Source organism: Microtus ochrogaster, chromosome 26 (genome assembly GCF_000317375.1).
Source record: "Microtus ochrogaster isolate Prairie Vole_2 chromosome 26, MicOch1.0, whole genome shotgun sequence".
Lineage (NCBI taxonomy): Eukaryota > Metazoa > Chordata > Mammalia > Rodentia > Cricetidae > Microtus > Microtus ochrogaster.
This window is the reverse complement of record NC_022025.1, coordinates 10,542,442-10,558,456: the sequence shown is the minus strand read 5'-3', so window position 1 is coordinate 10,558,456 and position 16,015 is coordinate 10,542,442. Positions and strand designations below refer to the sequence as shown.

The window sequence follows — 16,015 nt, the reverse complement described above, 5'->3', positions numbered from 1 at the left end:
CATTATTTTTATACCTATTTGGTATTCATGACTCCTCAAATAGCATCTGTGGATTGCTGAGGGTATTAACTCAGATAGATGGTGCCTCTGTAGATGGTAATAAGCCACAACTCACAGGTGGAAACAAGCATAAACATAGAACTGTGGGCTGCTTTCCTGGAGTTAACTGTCTTTGAAAGCCTAACCCAGGGCTTTTTAAGATCCCAATGAACTTTCACCAAGCAGATCATACATTGCATAAGTACTTCCCCTTTATATTAAAAATAGTTTCCTAGTTGGGCAGTAGTGGCTCACACACTTAATCCCAGCACTTGGGAAGCAGAGGCAGGTAGATCACTGAGTTTGCGACCATCCTGGTCTACAGAGTAAGTTCTAGGACAGCCAGGGCAACACAGAAAAATCCTATCTCAAAAAGAAAACAAAGAAACCAAAAGATTCTTTTCTCATACAACTCATATGATATACCCTGATCACAGTTTTCCCTCTCTCTACTCCTCCTAGTTCCTCCCAAACTTCCCTCCCACTCCCTTGACAGTTTGACGTCTGTACCTGATGAACAGTTTACAATGAAGTTTCAAGAACTGATAGAGTTGCCACCTTTAGGAAAGCCATCAAAAGTTTCAGAAAACTGTCTGTTGGTCATGTTTGTTTCTTCCTGACATGTTATAACTCATTTTTACTCATTTTGAAGCCTTCCTTTCTACACCATTTTTTGGTGAGTGTATTGAATATTCATACTTTCTATAACAAATATAAGATTTAACATCTTATTTTTAAGATTCCAATGAACAGAAAGGACCATCTCATGCACACATGCATATATACTACACATGCTTATTTTTAAAAAAAAAAAAAAGAAGTGATGATGCTTCCCCTTCGCAGAGGAGTATTTAGTAGCTAATATCTCATTGTTTTTCAAAAAGATCGAGATTATTTCAGAGCACTTGCCACTGTAAAAGATTCCGCCTATCCTTACAAGGTCATCCATCTGTATGCCAGTCTATATGGGAACAAAAGATTGGCTGCCAGAATCAGGACACAGAGGACTTGCAATAAGCCAAATCAAAGCAACCTGTATGCAACCTTTTAATGATATTCATTTAAGGCTCACACTGTTAATTGCTTTAACAATTTTTAGAAAATATCCTTCAATCAATATATGATGATTAATACATACACAGAATTTGCATGCAGACTCATTTAAAATACTTAGGAGAAACATGTCATTTCTTTGATATTGATATTTGATATTGATAAGAAATATCTTATAGAGCAGAATAATTCAAGTTATGCATATAAGTATTTCCTAATATAGAGTAATCATATGATATATATTGAACATATTCAGTTTTTGTTTAAGCCAAACTATATCTGGTCACATTGTATGTATAAGTCAAAAACTTTACAAGTGTAAATTTTTCAATTTCGTGTAAAATAAGTGGATAAGGCAAGTATTTATTACAATCATGCCTTTCTAAATGCATACCTTGACACTTAGGCTATTTGGTATCCATTCAATTAATCTTTGGATAAAATTATATTCTAGTTAGTGTTTTAAACTCTGGGATATATGATACAGATTAAAGAAGTAATACCAGTGAATATGTTGAAGGTGTGTGTCGTGTGTCTTTCTACCTTGTTACTCATAAATTGAACTTGGAGGTGTACAATTTCTGTGGCAGCGACACTAATGTACTCTGAAAAAAACCACAAAATTTTGAAATATAGTAATGTATGATCTTACTGTATATTGTTGCCTATAGATTTGTATATTATAGAATTTATTATGTATACAAATATTTTCCTTTTTTCTTCTGTTTTTTAAAAAGATAACTATTATTTCAAACAGACTTCTTGACGACACAAGGGGAATTAAGTGATTGTTTATAAATTAGTTGGTTTTTGTTTGTTTGTTTTAAGTATACGTGATCAGGCTAAGTTCTCTAAGTTCTGTGCAAGCATTAAGACTGGAGCTTCAGGTCCCCAGCACCCACGCAAAAGCCAGAACAGTAATTCAAATGTATAATTCCAGCACTAGAAAGAAGAGGCAGATCCTTGCAGCTTTCTGTTTAGCCAGACTAGCAGAAACCATGAGTTCGATGATCAATAAGAGACTTTCTCCCCCAAAAATGATGTGAAGAGCAATTGGTGAGGACATACAGCATCAGCCTCTGGCTTATTACCACATAAAGGACCATCTCATGCACACATGCATATATACTACACATGCTTATTTTTTAAAAAAAAATAATGTTTTTTTGTTTTGTTTGATTTTGTTTCTTTGTGTAGCTTGGGGTATTCTGGAATTTGCTCTATAGACCAGGCTGGCCTTGAAGACTGCCCGCCACTGCCTCCCAAAAGCTGTGATTAAAGGTGAGTGCCACCACACTCCCCAAAAGTAAATTTTTGATGCTAATTCTCCATGCAGTGTCAAAGGTCATCTCTGCAAGATAACCAGTGGCATATAACTATTAGAACAGAAAGTTATCATTATGTTATCAAAGATCTGAGGGTATTAATCTGGAAGAAATGTTATCTTTCTTTTAGCTAGAAAAATATCTGAAATATTGACATCATTTTTAAAGGTCATGACTTACAGAATTGTGGTGGGTTAATCTGGTCAAATTAAACTTTATCTTTATATATAAAAGCAAATCTTCAGAATACATTCATGCATTAGATCTTTCTAAAGCAGATTATATGTCATTATTACATTTTAATTTTATTTACATAGCATTAGATGAAATTTACATAGAAATTAGATGAAATTGGAAGGTGTAATGTAGTCATGGAAAGTCATTTTATAAAGAGAAAGAAAGATTTTTCACACCAATAATTTGCACCAAAATACCACAGTTTTTTTCCACCCAAATGACATCCCATGTTCAATTTTTAATTTTGATTTAGAATAGAGTGATATGTATGAGCTCAAGGCAGGAAGCAGCAAAAGAAGCTGGAGTTTTGGCTAAAAGATGTTTCACACTGTTTAGATGGGGTGAGCTGCCCCTGGAAGGCAGAGAGCAGTAAAACAGAAACATCTGTTAGGTGGATAAAATGAGCACGGCTATAAACAGAGTCAAGGACTACAGGAACTTACGGCTTCCTCTCACTTAAGAGCTTGTACTCGTGTGTGTGTGGACTTGTAATACATTGTTTTGGATGTACTCCCAAATTCACATACTTAGAAGCAGATGTCATGGGGAAAGAAAATTAAGTTCAAAACAAGATGTCAAATAGTCAAAAATAAACAAGGACAGTAAATATAAGGCAGCTAGGACAAAAAGATAAGAAGGAACTAAGACCAGTCTGGAAGCTATCTATGGAATCTGTCTTCTAGGATGCTTATCTTCATGGCTTTTATTTAGGTTAGCATAAAACGTGACTATCATGTTTCTGGCTGAATTTTTTTTTTTCACTTTAAATTTTCTTACTCTCATCCTCTTCCTTTCAACTAGTGTTATTATAAAAATTTCCCCCAAGGAGTTATTGAAAATGAGAGGAAAACATCCCAGCAATGATCTTGGATCACATCCAGAAATTATTTTTAGTTCTTAGAACACATGGAGGATCACGCTTCAAGCCATATACATAGAGCTTGGAAAGACATTTGACATCCTCAACATACCCATTTAGAGCACCAAAGCAGTTTATTACTAACGAAGACAGTAGTCCATAGCATCACAAAGTATATTTCGATTCCATGAGCTGCAGACCTTATACTTTCAGGCATGGGCTGGAGGCATTAAAGAATAGAATGGGGTTATTAGATGGGATGTTAACTACAGCTGAGAGACTGTAGGCTTCCAGAGCCAGAAAACAGGGCTGTGTCCTGAAAGTCTAGCATAAATTTTGTTCTCCTCAAGTAGTGCAAAAGTCACAGAACTTGCACCCCAGGTAGACTCATTTCAAGGTAACATTACACAGCTCATAAAATTCCATAGCCCATTACTGTTTCCTTAAGTTATAGCCAGGAACCAAAGAGGAAAGTTCCATGCAGGAGTATGGAACACAATGGGGTTGACAGACATTGATATAAAATCAGGTTCACGATATCTATACCTACCCCGAAGAGACAGAAAGATGTTTCTTTCTTTGTAACCCACAAGGTGAAATGCCCAAATCACTGTCAGTGTTCAAACATGGGAAGCAAACACGAAAGTCGCTGCTATGAAGTCAGGGCTGAAACAAGAACGAGTGAGTTAGTGGGGTTTCCGTTATTCACAGTTCAGTAGGCGCTATTTCAAAGGGAACATTTTCTCCTCTTCCCCACAATGTTTGAAAGTCTTTCATCCAAGCAGGTCAGTACATCCATTGCAAATACCACGCAGGCTGATTCTGAACTTAGAATCTACATGTCATGTCATGGTAACCTGCTACTTCTCAGTCTTCTGGAGTCTAATATTTTCTAGGATGCTTTATAAAAATATGAAACCAAGACATGTAAATGATTCATAGCATTACAAGAAAAACATTTTGTTCTGAAGGTTTTATGACATATGTGATAAGCATTCTATATATTTTAAATGTCATACAACAACATTATATCAATATAATATATAAGCCTATATTGTTCGCAAATATACTTTGTTGAAACTGAAAAAAATTCTTAGAGCATAAGATATTCCAATTTTTTATTTTAAATGTTTTATTTACTTTACATACCAACCACTGTTCTCCCTCCCCTCCTTCTGCTTCCCCCCAACTCCCCCCAACTTACCCTCCATCTACTCCTATGAAAGGGTGAGGCCTCCCATGGGGAATCAACAAAGCCTGGCAAATAAAATTGAGGCAGGATTGAGCCCCTCACCCCTCCATCAAGGCTGAGGGAAAGTCTCAGGAATCACCAAGAATGACCCCAGCTAAGACCCTGTAAATAATGGAGAAGTACCTGAACTGGCCTTCTCCTATCATCAGATTGGTGCACACACTGACTCTCATCACAGACCCTTCAGCTAGTAACTGATGGAAGCAGATGCAGAGACCCACAGCTAAGTACCAGGCCAAGCTCCAAGAGCCCAGTTGAAGATATTCCCATTTTTAATAGGATAGATGCTAAAAATCCGAAGGACACTGTTTTTCTCAGATTCATTTATTTTGTGTGTTATGACCATTTTGCTTTTGCTACTTTCTTGGTGTGTGTTGCATCAGGTAGGTACATGGTACGCTTGGAGGAAGATATCAGAGCTCTTGGAACTAGACTTGGGGATGCTTGTAGACTATAATGTAGGTGCTTGGAAACAAAACTGGAGCCTCCGCAAGAGCAGCAAGTGCTCTTAACTGCTGAATCAACCTCCTAGTTTCCTAAGCATACTATTTAAAGATCTCCAGAGTTTGCTTTGAGAAGTTCAAGTTTCTTAAGAGACATAAGATATTGCTATTTTCAAGAATCAGTCTTCCAGAGCCAGTCTGGAGAAATGAGGCACTATTTCACTGGAGATTGCTTTCCACATAAAAGTACCTGAAACTTCCCTGTCACTCAGAGGCAAGGTTCGTGCCAGGTGGTTCTTTAAAAGTCAGGGCAGGAGGATCCTACTTCTTCACTCAACAACAATAAGAAGCGTCAAAGACGGACTATTTCCTATGTGGTGAAATGTGAAATAAGCCATTGTTATGTCAGATCCTTCTTGGAATACAGCTCCCTTGGCTTTACAAGAAAAGCTAATTAGGTTTCCATCCAAGGTCTTGGGAACAGTCAGTGACTGTGCTTGTGTTCCTGTACATGCATTTAACTCTTTCAGAAACCGAATGCTGTTCTCTAGTCTTCAAACAGAAGACACAAATATCTATGTCATTTATGCATTCATAACACAGACTTTTCAGTCTCATTAAGAATATTTAGTAAATGGAACAAAGCCGCCAAGCCTGATGTTTAATCAGAAAAGCAGATTCTTCTGTGTGAATGCATTAATCATGTGTGTCCATTCCATTAGTGCTCAAACGGCACAAGAATTAAAATGTTATTTAGAATCACAAAGCATATTATTTTGTACAGCCCAAGGGCCACTGCAGAGGAAACCATTAATTTTTTACTAATGTATTTTTTATTAATTCTTTTTAAACAATCCCTCTTTCAGGAACTCTGCTGTAGCCTGGGTCTGCTACAAAATCCCTCAGCAAGAACATTGGTTTGTCCTCAATTATAATAACTGCTTTGACTTTCTGCCATGTAACCCTTCATGCTAACTTACTTAATGAAATCTTTCCTTCCTTCACTCATTGCGTGCTTAATGCTCTGCTTAGCTGTTAATTGGGGCCGTGTCCTGCTGTTTCAACACATTGGGCTTTGAAATAGTTGCTCTTCCTACATACTTTTCTCTTTTCTCCTTATGATCTTCCATGTAGAATATGAACAAAAATGGCATCCTGACAGATTAGGTTGAAATTAGCATTTCCTTCATTATTTTAACCCATAACTTAAACATTGACTTCCCTTTCCCTCTCCAGAGAGAGTTAAATTGTTAGCAAACTGTTCACGTAAGAATTGGGTCTGCCAATACTTTTCTGTTTCATGAGATTTGCATATTGACCTAGCCATGCCCACATGAGAAGTTTTTCCAAATAGAGAGGTGTTATCTGTTCGTTCTTTTACATTATGCACAGCTCCTCCTATGGCTTCTATTAAGCATGTAAGTAAGTTTATTTTGTTTTTAATGTGCTCTGTCACACTCTCTTTTGATTCATTTGGGTCGTGTGGTATAAGACTACTGTGTGCTTTAGTATTTCCTATTTGGTATTTGAAGGGATCCTTGGAATTTTTTAAAGTAATATTAGTAATCTCATTTATGTTTTCAACATTTTATCAGAATACTACAACTCTACGACATATTAATGTTTGTTTATTCATTAAAAAAGTGTTCAATATCAATGAAACAGTCTTTAATACTTCTATTAGGTAAAGAAGCGAAAATTGAAACACACATATATGTTAAAATTCTACATATGACATGCAACACACGTGCATAATATGTCTTCATGAATGATCTTTACTGTTCTTTGAATATTAAGTAATAATTGACAATTGGTTTCCTTACCATTGCTTTGTTAATTAATGTTTTGATATAATTAATAGGGTATTAAAACTCAGCTTTATCTTATATGAGTGTTAATTACTCCCTGTTCATTGTTTATAATCTGCATGCATAATTTTCTTCCTCATATAATATCATATCACTTTGATTTTACTCAATTCCTAAATATATAATTTTTATAGGATGTATAAAACTAGGTATTAAGAATGTATTTTTCATTTATTCTATTTGATGTATTATTATTGTATGTGATGGGGGTGGGGCTTGTGTGCCATGGCTTACATGTGGATGTCAGAGGCAGATGTTGGCTGTCTGTTTCCAACTTTCATCATCATTTCCAGGGATTAAACTCATGTTCTTGGGTTTGCATTGTCAACATTTTTTCCCTTAAGGCATCTAGCTGGCCTATGTATCCTTTCTTCCCCAGAAAATGGATTTAATCTCTGTTTTGTCAAACATCACGGTGAAGACTTTAGAATTTTCATTTCTGAGGGGGCATGGTGGGCAACTGAAGGAATATAAATGAAGTAGATCAATGTCTAGGAGATAGTAAATGCCTAATGTGGCAACACTGTCACTTTATGACTCGCTTAATATTAAGAATATTTCTTACCTATACAGACTACAATTATATTCCAATTTATGCAGAGATGTTACTTTTCATTTGCTGAAGTCTCAGAGAGAAACAGCTCAAATTCCATAAACAGTTGTCAACTATTCTGAACCACAAACAGCCTAGATTTTTGTTTAAACATACATCATAATGTTATAGCCACCATAGGACTTTTCATCCAGCTTGAAGGTGTAGGTGTGCGGGCTTCCTCCTCCACTGCGGAAAGACATCAGCGAAACAGTGACTACTTCTTGCTTGGTTTCAGATCCTATTCCGAATAAAGAGGGAGCCAGATATGAGTCATCTACAAGTCTCTGTAGAAATCTTGTCATCTGTCACTTGTCTCTTCAGTCTGTCCCAATGTTTGTGTTACTCAACGTGTTGCACTTCCTCTTTGCACAAGAGCTGAAGTGCAGGAATCAGCCATCTAAAGCACTGACATAAAGGATTTTTAAAAAAGCCATAACTTTTGGATGCTCACCTTACTAGACCTCAATGGAGGTGGGTGGTCCTTGGACTTCCCACAGGGTAGGGAACCCTGATTGCTCTTTGGGCTGAAGAGCGAGGTGGACTTGATTGGGTAAGGGGCAGGGAAATGGGAGGCAGTGGCTGGGAAGAGACAGAAATCTTTAATAAATAAATAAATAAAATGCAAAAAAAAATCCAAAAAACCCCATAACTGTTGGGTAAAAGCACATTAATTTTTGCAATCTTAAAGCAAAGAGAAGCATCGTAACTATGACACAACCTTTAAATGCAAACGAGAGGAAGTTAATGAATAAAATACTAAATTCTGTAGTTTGAAAATACTTTTTAAATAGTAACCTTTTTAGTTAAACAATTTTTTTTTAATATCAAATGTCAAAAGATTTTCTGCTTCTCTACCATCTATAGCTTTGGAGTTTCTTGTATAACATGACAAAACTGCAGAACAAAGCAGACAAAAGCAGACCAAAGGATTGGTATTTGACGCCTGATGCACACTCAAGTCAATTCTTATCTAGCAAGAAAAAGATAAAAAAAAAACATCTGACTGGTGTTCTCATAGCAATGAGACATTCCCAAGATGCCCTACGTCCACTGACTTTCCTATTCTGCCATGCGTATCTGTTTGCGTATTGCTGCAATGGCTAACTATAAGGCTACATGTACTTCACATAGAACACATCAGCTACAAATACGGTTAAGTGATCATTAAGAATGAAAATCTCGGCCTGCTGAGATAGCTCAGCAAGCAAAGTGTTTGAGGACCTGAGCCCCATTGCCAGAATCCATGAAAGAACCCCAGGCCTGGCCATTCGACTCCCAGTGCTGGGGAGATGGAGACAGGCAGACAGCTGGGAATTTATGGCCCTCCATCCTACCCAGTCACCGAGTCCCTAATTCCAGTGAAAGGCCTTGTATCAAGAAACAACAAAGAAATGGACAAATCGTACACAGAATTGCCCTCTACCCTCCATATGCATTGAATATATGGACACATATCTCTGTATGAATATGTTGAATATGTTTTGCACATACATAAATACACATACATGTACATATCCTCTTTCTCCATAAATACACATATACAGACATACAAAAACAACCCAAATCTTTACTTTCAAATGGACATAATATTTTTCAACGACTTATTGCTCAGCTTGTATTTTCTTGACATTCATGTTGTGCATTTGATTCTTCTGTGTGCTTTTTGAGTCTCATTCAAGTTCCTTGGGCACTGTCGGCTGTGTTGCCTATGTGGCTGCACATTCACCAGTGGCCCCTCAGAGTGTAAACTTCGCTCTCTAGCCTGTTCAATGGACTCTGCAACCCTTTGCTCTTCAGAGAGAGCCAGACGATGACATTAAACTACTGACTAAAACACAATCCAAGTAAATGCGGCGTTCACTGAGGCATCTATTTTCAGGAAATATGTTTTTCTGTTAGTGTTCACAGTCTGTTAGTGGTCAATATTCTCTCTAAGACGGACCTTTTCTGCCTTTGTGTTGAAAAGCTGTTTCTAGACTGTCGTGTTGATATTTATATGCATGAGAATTTAATTTGAGGAAAAGTATTTATATCAAAAAGAATGAAGTCCATAACAGATATTTATAAAATACACAATCTCAATGAAATTATTTATTAAGATATTCTTCATCCTCCCTTGTCACAGTTATAAGAAGATTGCCTATAGTTTCCTTTTCTGGAATTTCTAAGTAACTCTTTTGAAATTAATAAGGTAATTAATTTATATTGAGGTTACACAAAATCATTTTATCTTTCTCCCCAAGTAAGTGGTCTGAAATCAAAGTGAAAATCCAAAAAACCTGAAGTATTTCAATGGCTTATTGTTTATAGTTAGATGAATATGTCGGTATATTCTCCCTGAAAATCTCGGTCAAGATTAATGTGAACAGGGAGTCTGAGGTTTTTCTCCTATGATATTTCTCCCCAATGAGTGAGACATGCCTACAGGAGACAGCAGGAGCAATCTAAAGCCAAGGACTATCTTAAACCTGAGCCCGTGGACTAAATATATTCCTGTCAGTGCCTCCTAGGTTGCTTCATTTCAGGAGGGACTTGCAGACAGATTTCAAGCGACCCTGCCAGCTCTAGGCCAGAGTAACCTTCTGGAGGGGGTTGCCTGTCTGATCCTGGGATCTTATGAAAGTAGTCCTCAGTTTGAGGATCTTGCTTTTCCCAAAGTGCAAGGTCTTCTGTTTGGTTAGGCACCAATACTATTAGTTCCACCCAAGGTGACTGAGGCACACATACCTTCTGCCCTGAGACACCATCCTCAGTAGTATTTAGATTTGAGTGGTTTTTGCTAGTTATATTTTGGATGAAGACATTTAGGTTTTATCTTGGTTTTTGGGTTTTGAGAATAATTTCACCATTCTCATAAATTTCAGCAAAATTAACAACAAAAAAAATGATAAATAGTTCAGAACTTCCAGCTAGAACAATAGGCCATTTCCTTTTGTAAAATCTGTTTGTCATCCTTGTTGATTGACAGCGTTTCCGATTGTTTTCTAAATTATTAGTCTGAACGTACTTCAAGTTCCTGTTATGTAGTATAGAAAAGGTCTCTTCTTTGCATTTTATGAACTTGGATTTGCAAGCCTAGTTGTAACAGGCCAGCGAGTTCCCTAATTTACTTTCTACTCTCTTTCAGCCCAACATCTGGAATAATGATTGCATTTGAAAACAAAGTACAGGAGGGGTGGCTCACTTAATCAGCTCCGTTTGGTTCTCTGGTTTTCTGACCTCTGACTTACTTGGGTGGGAACATGGTCAAAAAAAAAATAAATGAATATAGGTGATGGGTCTTCTCCAGAAATAGACCCTTGTGAACTTAATAGCAGTGATGTTTGTCTTTTTTTTTTTTTCAATTCCGCTGGCAACAAACCACAAACTGGGCTCTGACATTGAGTTTTTTTTAAGCTTGTTTCAACTCTCACACACATAAGTAATGAGGAATTCAGGCTAGGGGTTTTCTGCTGAGGACCTTTGCTTTTCGCCAGTTGCTTTCTGAGATGATTGCAGCAGTTGGTGGAGAGTTCCCTAGCCTTGCAAAGGTAAGTCAGATGTTTCTTTCCTTAACTTGAAAAAGAAATAAAAATGATAGTTTTTTTTATCTTTCAATAGATGGGAGATGACAGTATTTAAAAAGCAACTTTTATACCAAAGAAAGTGAGTCTACGTAAAGTCAGTGCTATCTTCTAGACTTCATTTCATAATGAATGTGTCGTTTATCAAGGCTCTTACATTTTTGTTTAATAGTATTAAAAATATGTCCAGTGGCTAATGACATTTGAATTTATGATTCTTGATATCATCTGTAATTGTCAACATTAATTTTTCAATATTTAAAATTATCTAAATCCAATTTGATTTTTTTTTTTTTTTTTTTTTTTGGTTTTTCGAGACAGGGTTTCTCTGTGGCTTTGGAGCCTGTCCTGGCACTAGCTCTGTAAGACCAGGCTGGTCTCGAACTCACAGAGATCCGCCTGCCTCTGCCTCCCAAGTGCTGGGATTAAATTGAATTCTATTTTAAATTGTCTACTTAAATATGTTTCCTTTAAATGGTGACAAGGAGTATTCTTAGTGAGCATTGATACAGTGAGATTGGTTTCTGCAAATGACTTGTTAATCTTATACCAACAGTGTGTTTTGTATGCAATTTGTTATCTGTTACTTTTCCGTGTTATTGGCTTGTTGTTGAACTTTCAATGCACAACTTTTAGTGAACTTGATTTCTCTCTACATGATTAAATATACATGCATTAAATATACATTTGCCAAGCACTTTTCTTTAATGAACAAAGATATTTTATTGGCTAAAAAGGACTGGGTTACTTCAAACAATGACCTAAAGTTTAATTAGTGTGTATGTATTAGTATATAATTTAATATTAAATGTAAAATAAAAAGGAAAATTAATGCCTTTAAAAAATTCAAAAAAGTTGTTTCAAATATTAGTAAGTCATTTCCATAATTAATAATTTTGAGTTTAAAGAATAGATAAATCATTCTAGGTAAGTTGACTATCTAATTAAATAACATTATAAATAACAATAAATGGCATAAATTCTTTATAATTAATTTAAATTGTTTTTGGAAATGTAAGGGTTCCAGGACTTTTCAGTCCTTTGTGAGATGATTTTAAGTAGGTAATGCCTTTTTAAAACGTAGGAAAACATTGTTGTAAATATTGTTTTGTGAATAAGTAAGAACAAAATCTTTTACATGCTTTACAAGTTGCTTCTCCAGGAATCTTTGAGAGTCTATAAATGAAAAATAATGTAAAATACACTTTCTACCAAGATAATTGTTAAAGCAGAACAATAAACTGAGTTCAGATTATCAGATAACAGGTTGGCCTGGGGAAAAAATTAAATTTAACAATGGGAGTGGTGCTTGTACAGAGCGTACTGAAAACTTTGGAATTCATTTTGTATGTACTGGTTGTTTCTCTTATATTTAATGAAGATTGTGGGTTTTTTTCAATTACTTTGCATGAATTTGTGTTATTTGCCTATTTTGCTCTTAATTTCCTGAAGAAGAAAATTACTATTTTTGTAATTTAATCCAAGATATTAGAGTTAACTTACTAAAATCTCAAGTAACATGGTTTGAGGGAGTGACTAATTCACATATTCATTTTATTGAAATTTGAAAATATTTATGTATTTTATATGATTATGTTTAGTGGGATTTTCCAAATCATGCCACTGAACAACATGAAGTAACAGCTATTCCTGCATTATGGTTGCTTAAAATGATATTGCATAATACCCCAAACTCATTATGTGTAAAACTTAATTTCTTATGGTGGGATTATCGATACCTTATCATGTTTGATTTTATTGAGCCCTTGCAATCTTGCTTAATTTACTACAACTCAGAGAAAACAGAATCAAAGCTAATTTATGAAAACCTAGAAATAAATATTTATTTTTTAATTTCAGATTTCAAAGCCTGAATACCTTCTAACTATCGTAGAATTTAGGGTAGAGAAAGAAACACTAATAGCATTCCTACTTAGGGATAAATTATTAAAATATTCGTACCCATGGCTTGTATCTCCAGTCTCACTTCATTTATGTGTTAAAGGAGACAGAGCCTAGGTCATTGCTGTTTATCCATTGTCAACAATTGTCAAAGAAACTCAGCTTATAGAAACCATAAAAATTGATTCCCAGGCTTGGGAAAGAAGGTAATACTTTTGGATCATCAACTAGATATTTTTTGAATTTGTTGCTCATTGAAGAGATCTTCCTGCTGTTAAGTTTAAGCCAATGTGTCTAAAGAAATCATTGAAAGATAGTAGTTCTCCTTTGTTCTGACTCTAAAAGACAGACTTACTTTGCATGACTTGGGTATCATGTGCATAGTACAAACTCTTTATTGTTTACAAAAGATTATCACCAAGACAAGTTTTATTGTAATTTGCTAAGTTTAATTAAGTAGAATGATTTATTAACATTAGAAACACCTGTTTATGTTTGCTGAAATGTTCGCGTTCATATGATCTATTAAGATGTAAATGGACATGAGAAATACAAAAGATTCTGGTGACTTCAATGAGACAAGGTATTAGAGATCACCTTATCATGATATTTCTAAGTTTTCTGCAGAATGCTTGAGTTCTGCAGTGGTGGTTTAGAACCCCTGGGAGGCATAGCTGAAAGAAAGGCCATAGTTCTTCCCTTCTTCTACAATTTAGTTCTTCTATGAGCTTTTGTTTAATACCAAAACATATGTGCAATTTAACCTGAGTGTTCTATTTCTACACAAAAGTTTAGAAAGTTGGCCTCAGGTCCTTTGTTTCAGCATGATCAAGTATTATCAGATAACTGAACTCCTTTGTGTGTGGGTTTGAGTATATATTTTGTGTTTATAGAATCATGACTCTCCAAAGGCCAGTAGACATGGTGGAAGGTAAATGTGTGAAAAGGACACAATACATTGTGAAAATTCCGTTCTCACACTCAGACTCAGCCTGTTATTCATTAAATCTCCCCTCATGGTATTGTCACACAAGGTTATCATGGGTAGGTGCTGCTCTTTTCTTGGGTACAGAAGATTCTCCATGAAGAGAATGGCAGTTTTGGCAGAGTCTTGTGGCCTTGTTTCCTGTAAAGTGGAAGAAGCTTTACATGTAGAATAGGAATTTTCATCTGTCAGTAGATGATAAATCCAGTAAATTCTGTGTCCCAATCTGACGCTGAAACATTTTCACATTTCACTGCTCACATCTCTGAAAGTGCTACCTGTGGGCCATGCCTATTCTGGGTGGAGTTTCCGAGGGAACCCAGCTTGGAGCACACATGGGAACAATTAGAGAGTCTCAGGAGAATTTGCACCACTGCTTAGCCTACTTGCCAGAGAGACTGCTTTTCGCTCATCCTACCTCAGGCTTTGCTGAGTCTCTCAGTTTCTACTTGCTTCCCCATGTAGTGGAAAGGCATTGTACTTCAAAGTTTATGACAACAGGAAGAGGAAGAAGAACACTTCCCTTGCTTCTTTTAAAGACCTTGTAAACTATAAACTCCATTCAAAAGTCCAGGAAGAGGAATATTTATGTATTTAATACACCTGATAGGAGATAGAAGCTGATCCACCTTAGAGTCAAGACAGGTATGTAATGAGTGACATTTTAGATCCTGCACCCTTTGCCCCTCTTCTTTGAGATTAATCCAGAGAATTCTCTGTTCTTGGTTATTCTTTGCTTTCTAAATTTCAGTGCTTCAAGCCATAAATAATTTATTGCAAATAATAATCTTCAGTAAAGAATGGATTTTAGGAAAATTAATCTAAGATATTGAATGAAATGGCCTATTGTAAAACATGAACAGCTCTGCTATTGAGAAAATGTCATTTTATTAGACCCAAATTCTGTGTTCCTTTATAACTGTATTTACAGAAAGTTGTTAAAACAAAAACAAAACACTGCTTTTCTCTGAAGATAACTATGGATGGTCAAGCTGCAGGCTAGACTGTGCTAAACTGAGCATTTATGGCTTCAGATCAATGAAACACATTCTGTTTAATTTCATGAACTATGAGAAAAAATATGATTTCACAATGAATTCCTCACTACTCGTATGACAAGGAAGTAAAGGAAAACTCAAGCAACATGTATCTTCCCTAATTTTAGGGAAAATTCAGAAACTGTATGATGACACAATGTAATGATAATAAATCAGTCACCAAAAATGTCAATTGCGGGACAAGCTAATATCTTCCACTCTGTAAAATAGCAACACCTAGTTGAAAATAAATAGTTAAATTAATATTTACTTAACTATGATCCAACAAAATGTATTTCTTGATACTTTTGTTTACTAAGAAATTTGATTCAGCATCAGTGATGTGTGGAATGTCTCACTTCAGTTTGAAGCGGACAGAACTCAGACTGTACCCAAATCTTTCTATTGCCCGATATACTGATGCATGTGTCCTAAGATTGATTTCTAGGTGTTTCAGAGCAGTCTCTGTTACTTGGATGCTACAGGAACTTGGATACTACAGTAGGTGCTGTATAGCTACCCATCTTCTATAGAAACTCTTTCTTAACATGCATTAGGATAATTAAGTAAGAAAAGAATATTCTGAAAATGTATCTTCACAACTGCATTTTAACATAGACTTGAACAAAGGATGAATAAGGGTACATCTAGTTCAGAAGAAACAATATTGTGATTTCAAGGTCATTTTATGCTCTACTTATCAGAATTGGAAATGCTTTTACTGAATCATTTCTAGCATTTATTTACAAAAGTGTGTGTGTGTGTGTGTGTGTGTGTGTGTGTGTGTGTGTGTGTGTGTAAAGGAGAGAGAAACTGTTACACAGAGAAATCCTGTCTTGAAAAACAACAACAAAAAA

At 35.8% G+C, this 16,015-nt stretch overlaps 1 protein-coding gene across 6 annotated transcripts in view; it reads left to right on the top strand.

The window, feature by feature from the left end:
* The window catches only part of Cd36 (CD36 molecule), a 77,984-nt gene that overhangs the window by 31,505 nt on the left and 30,464 nt on the right, over nt 1-16,015 (top strand). The window contains exon 3 of one of the 6 annotated variants that reach the window (XM_013350447.1): nt 2,290-2,373. The exons of 3 other annotated variants lie outside the window; for them this stretch is intronic. The gene's annotated coding sequence lies outside the window, so the exon portion shown is untranslated. Of the gene's footprint in view, nt 1-2,289; nt 2,374-6,565; nt 6,627-11,121; nt 11,202-16,015 lie in introns of those variants that run through there. 2 more of the 6 variants (XM_026784689.1, XM_013350446.2) reach the window with 2 other exon arrangements.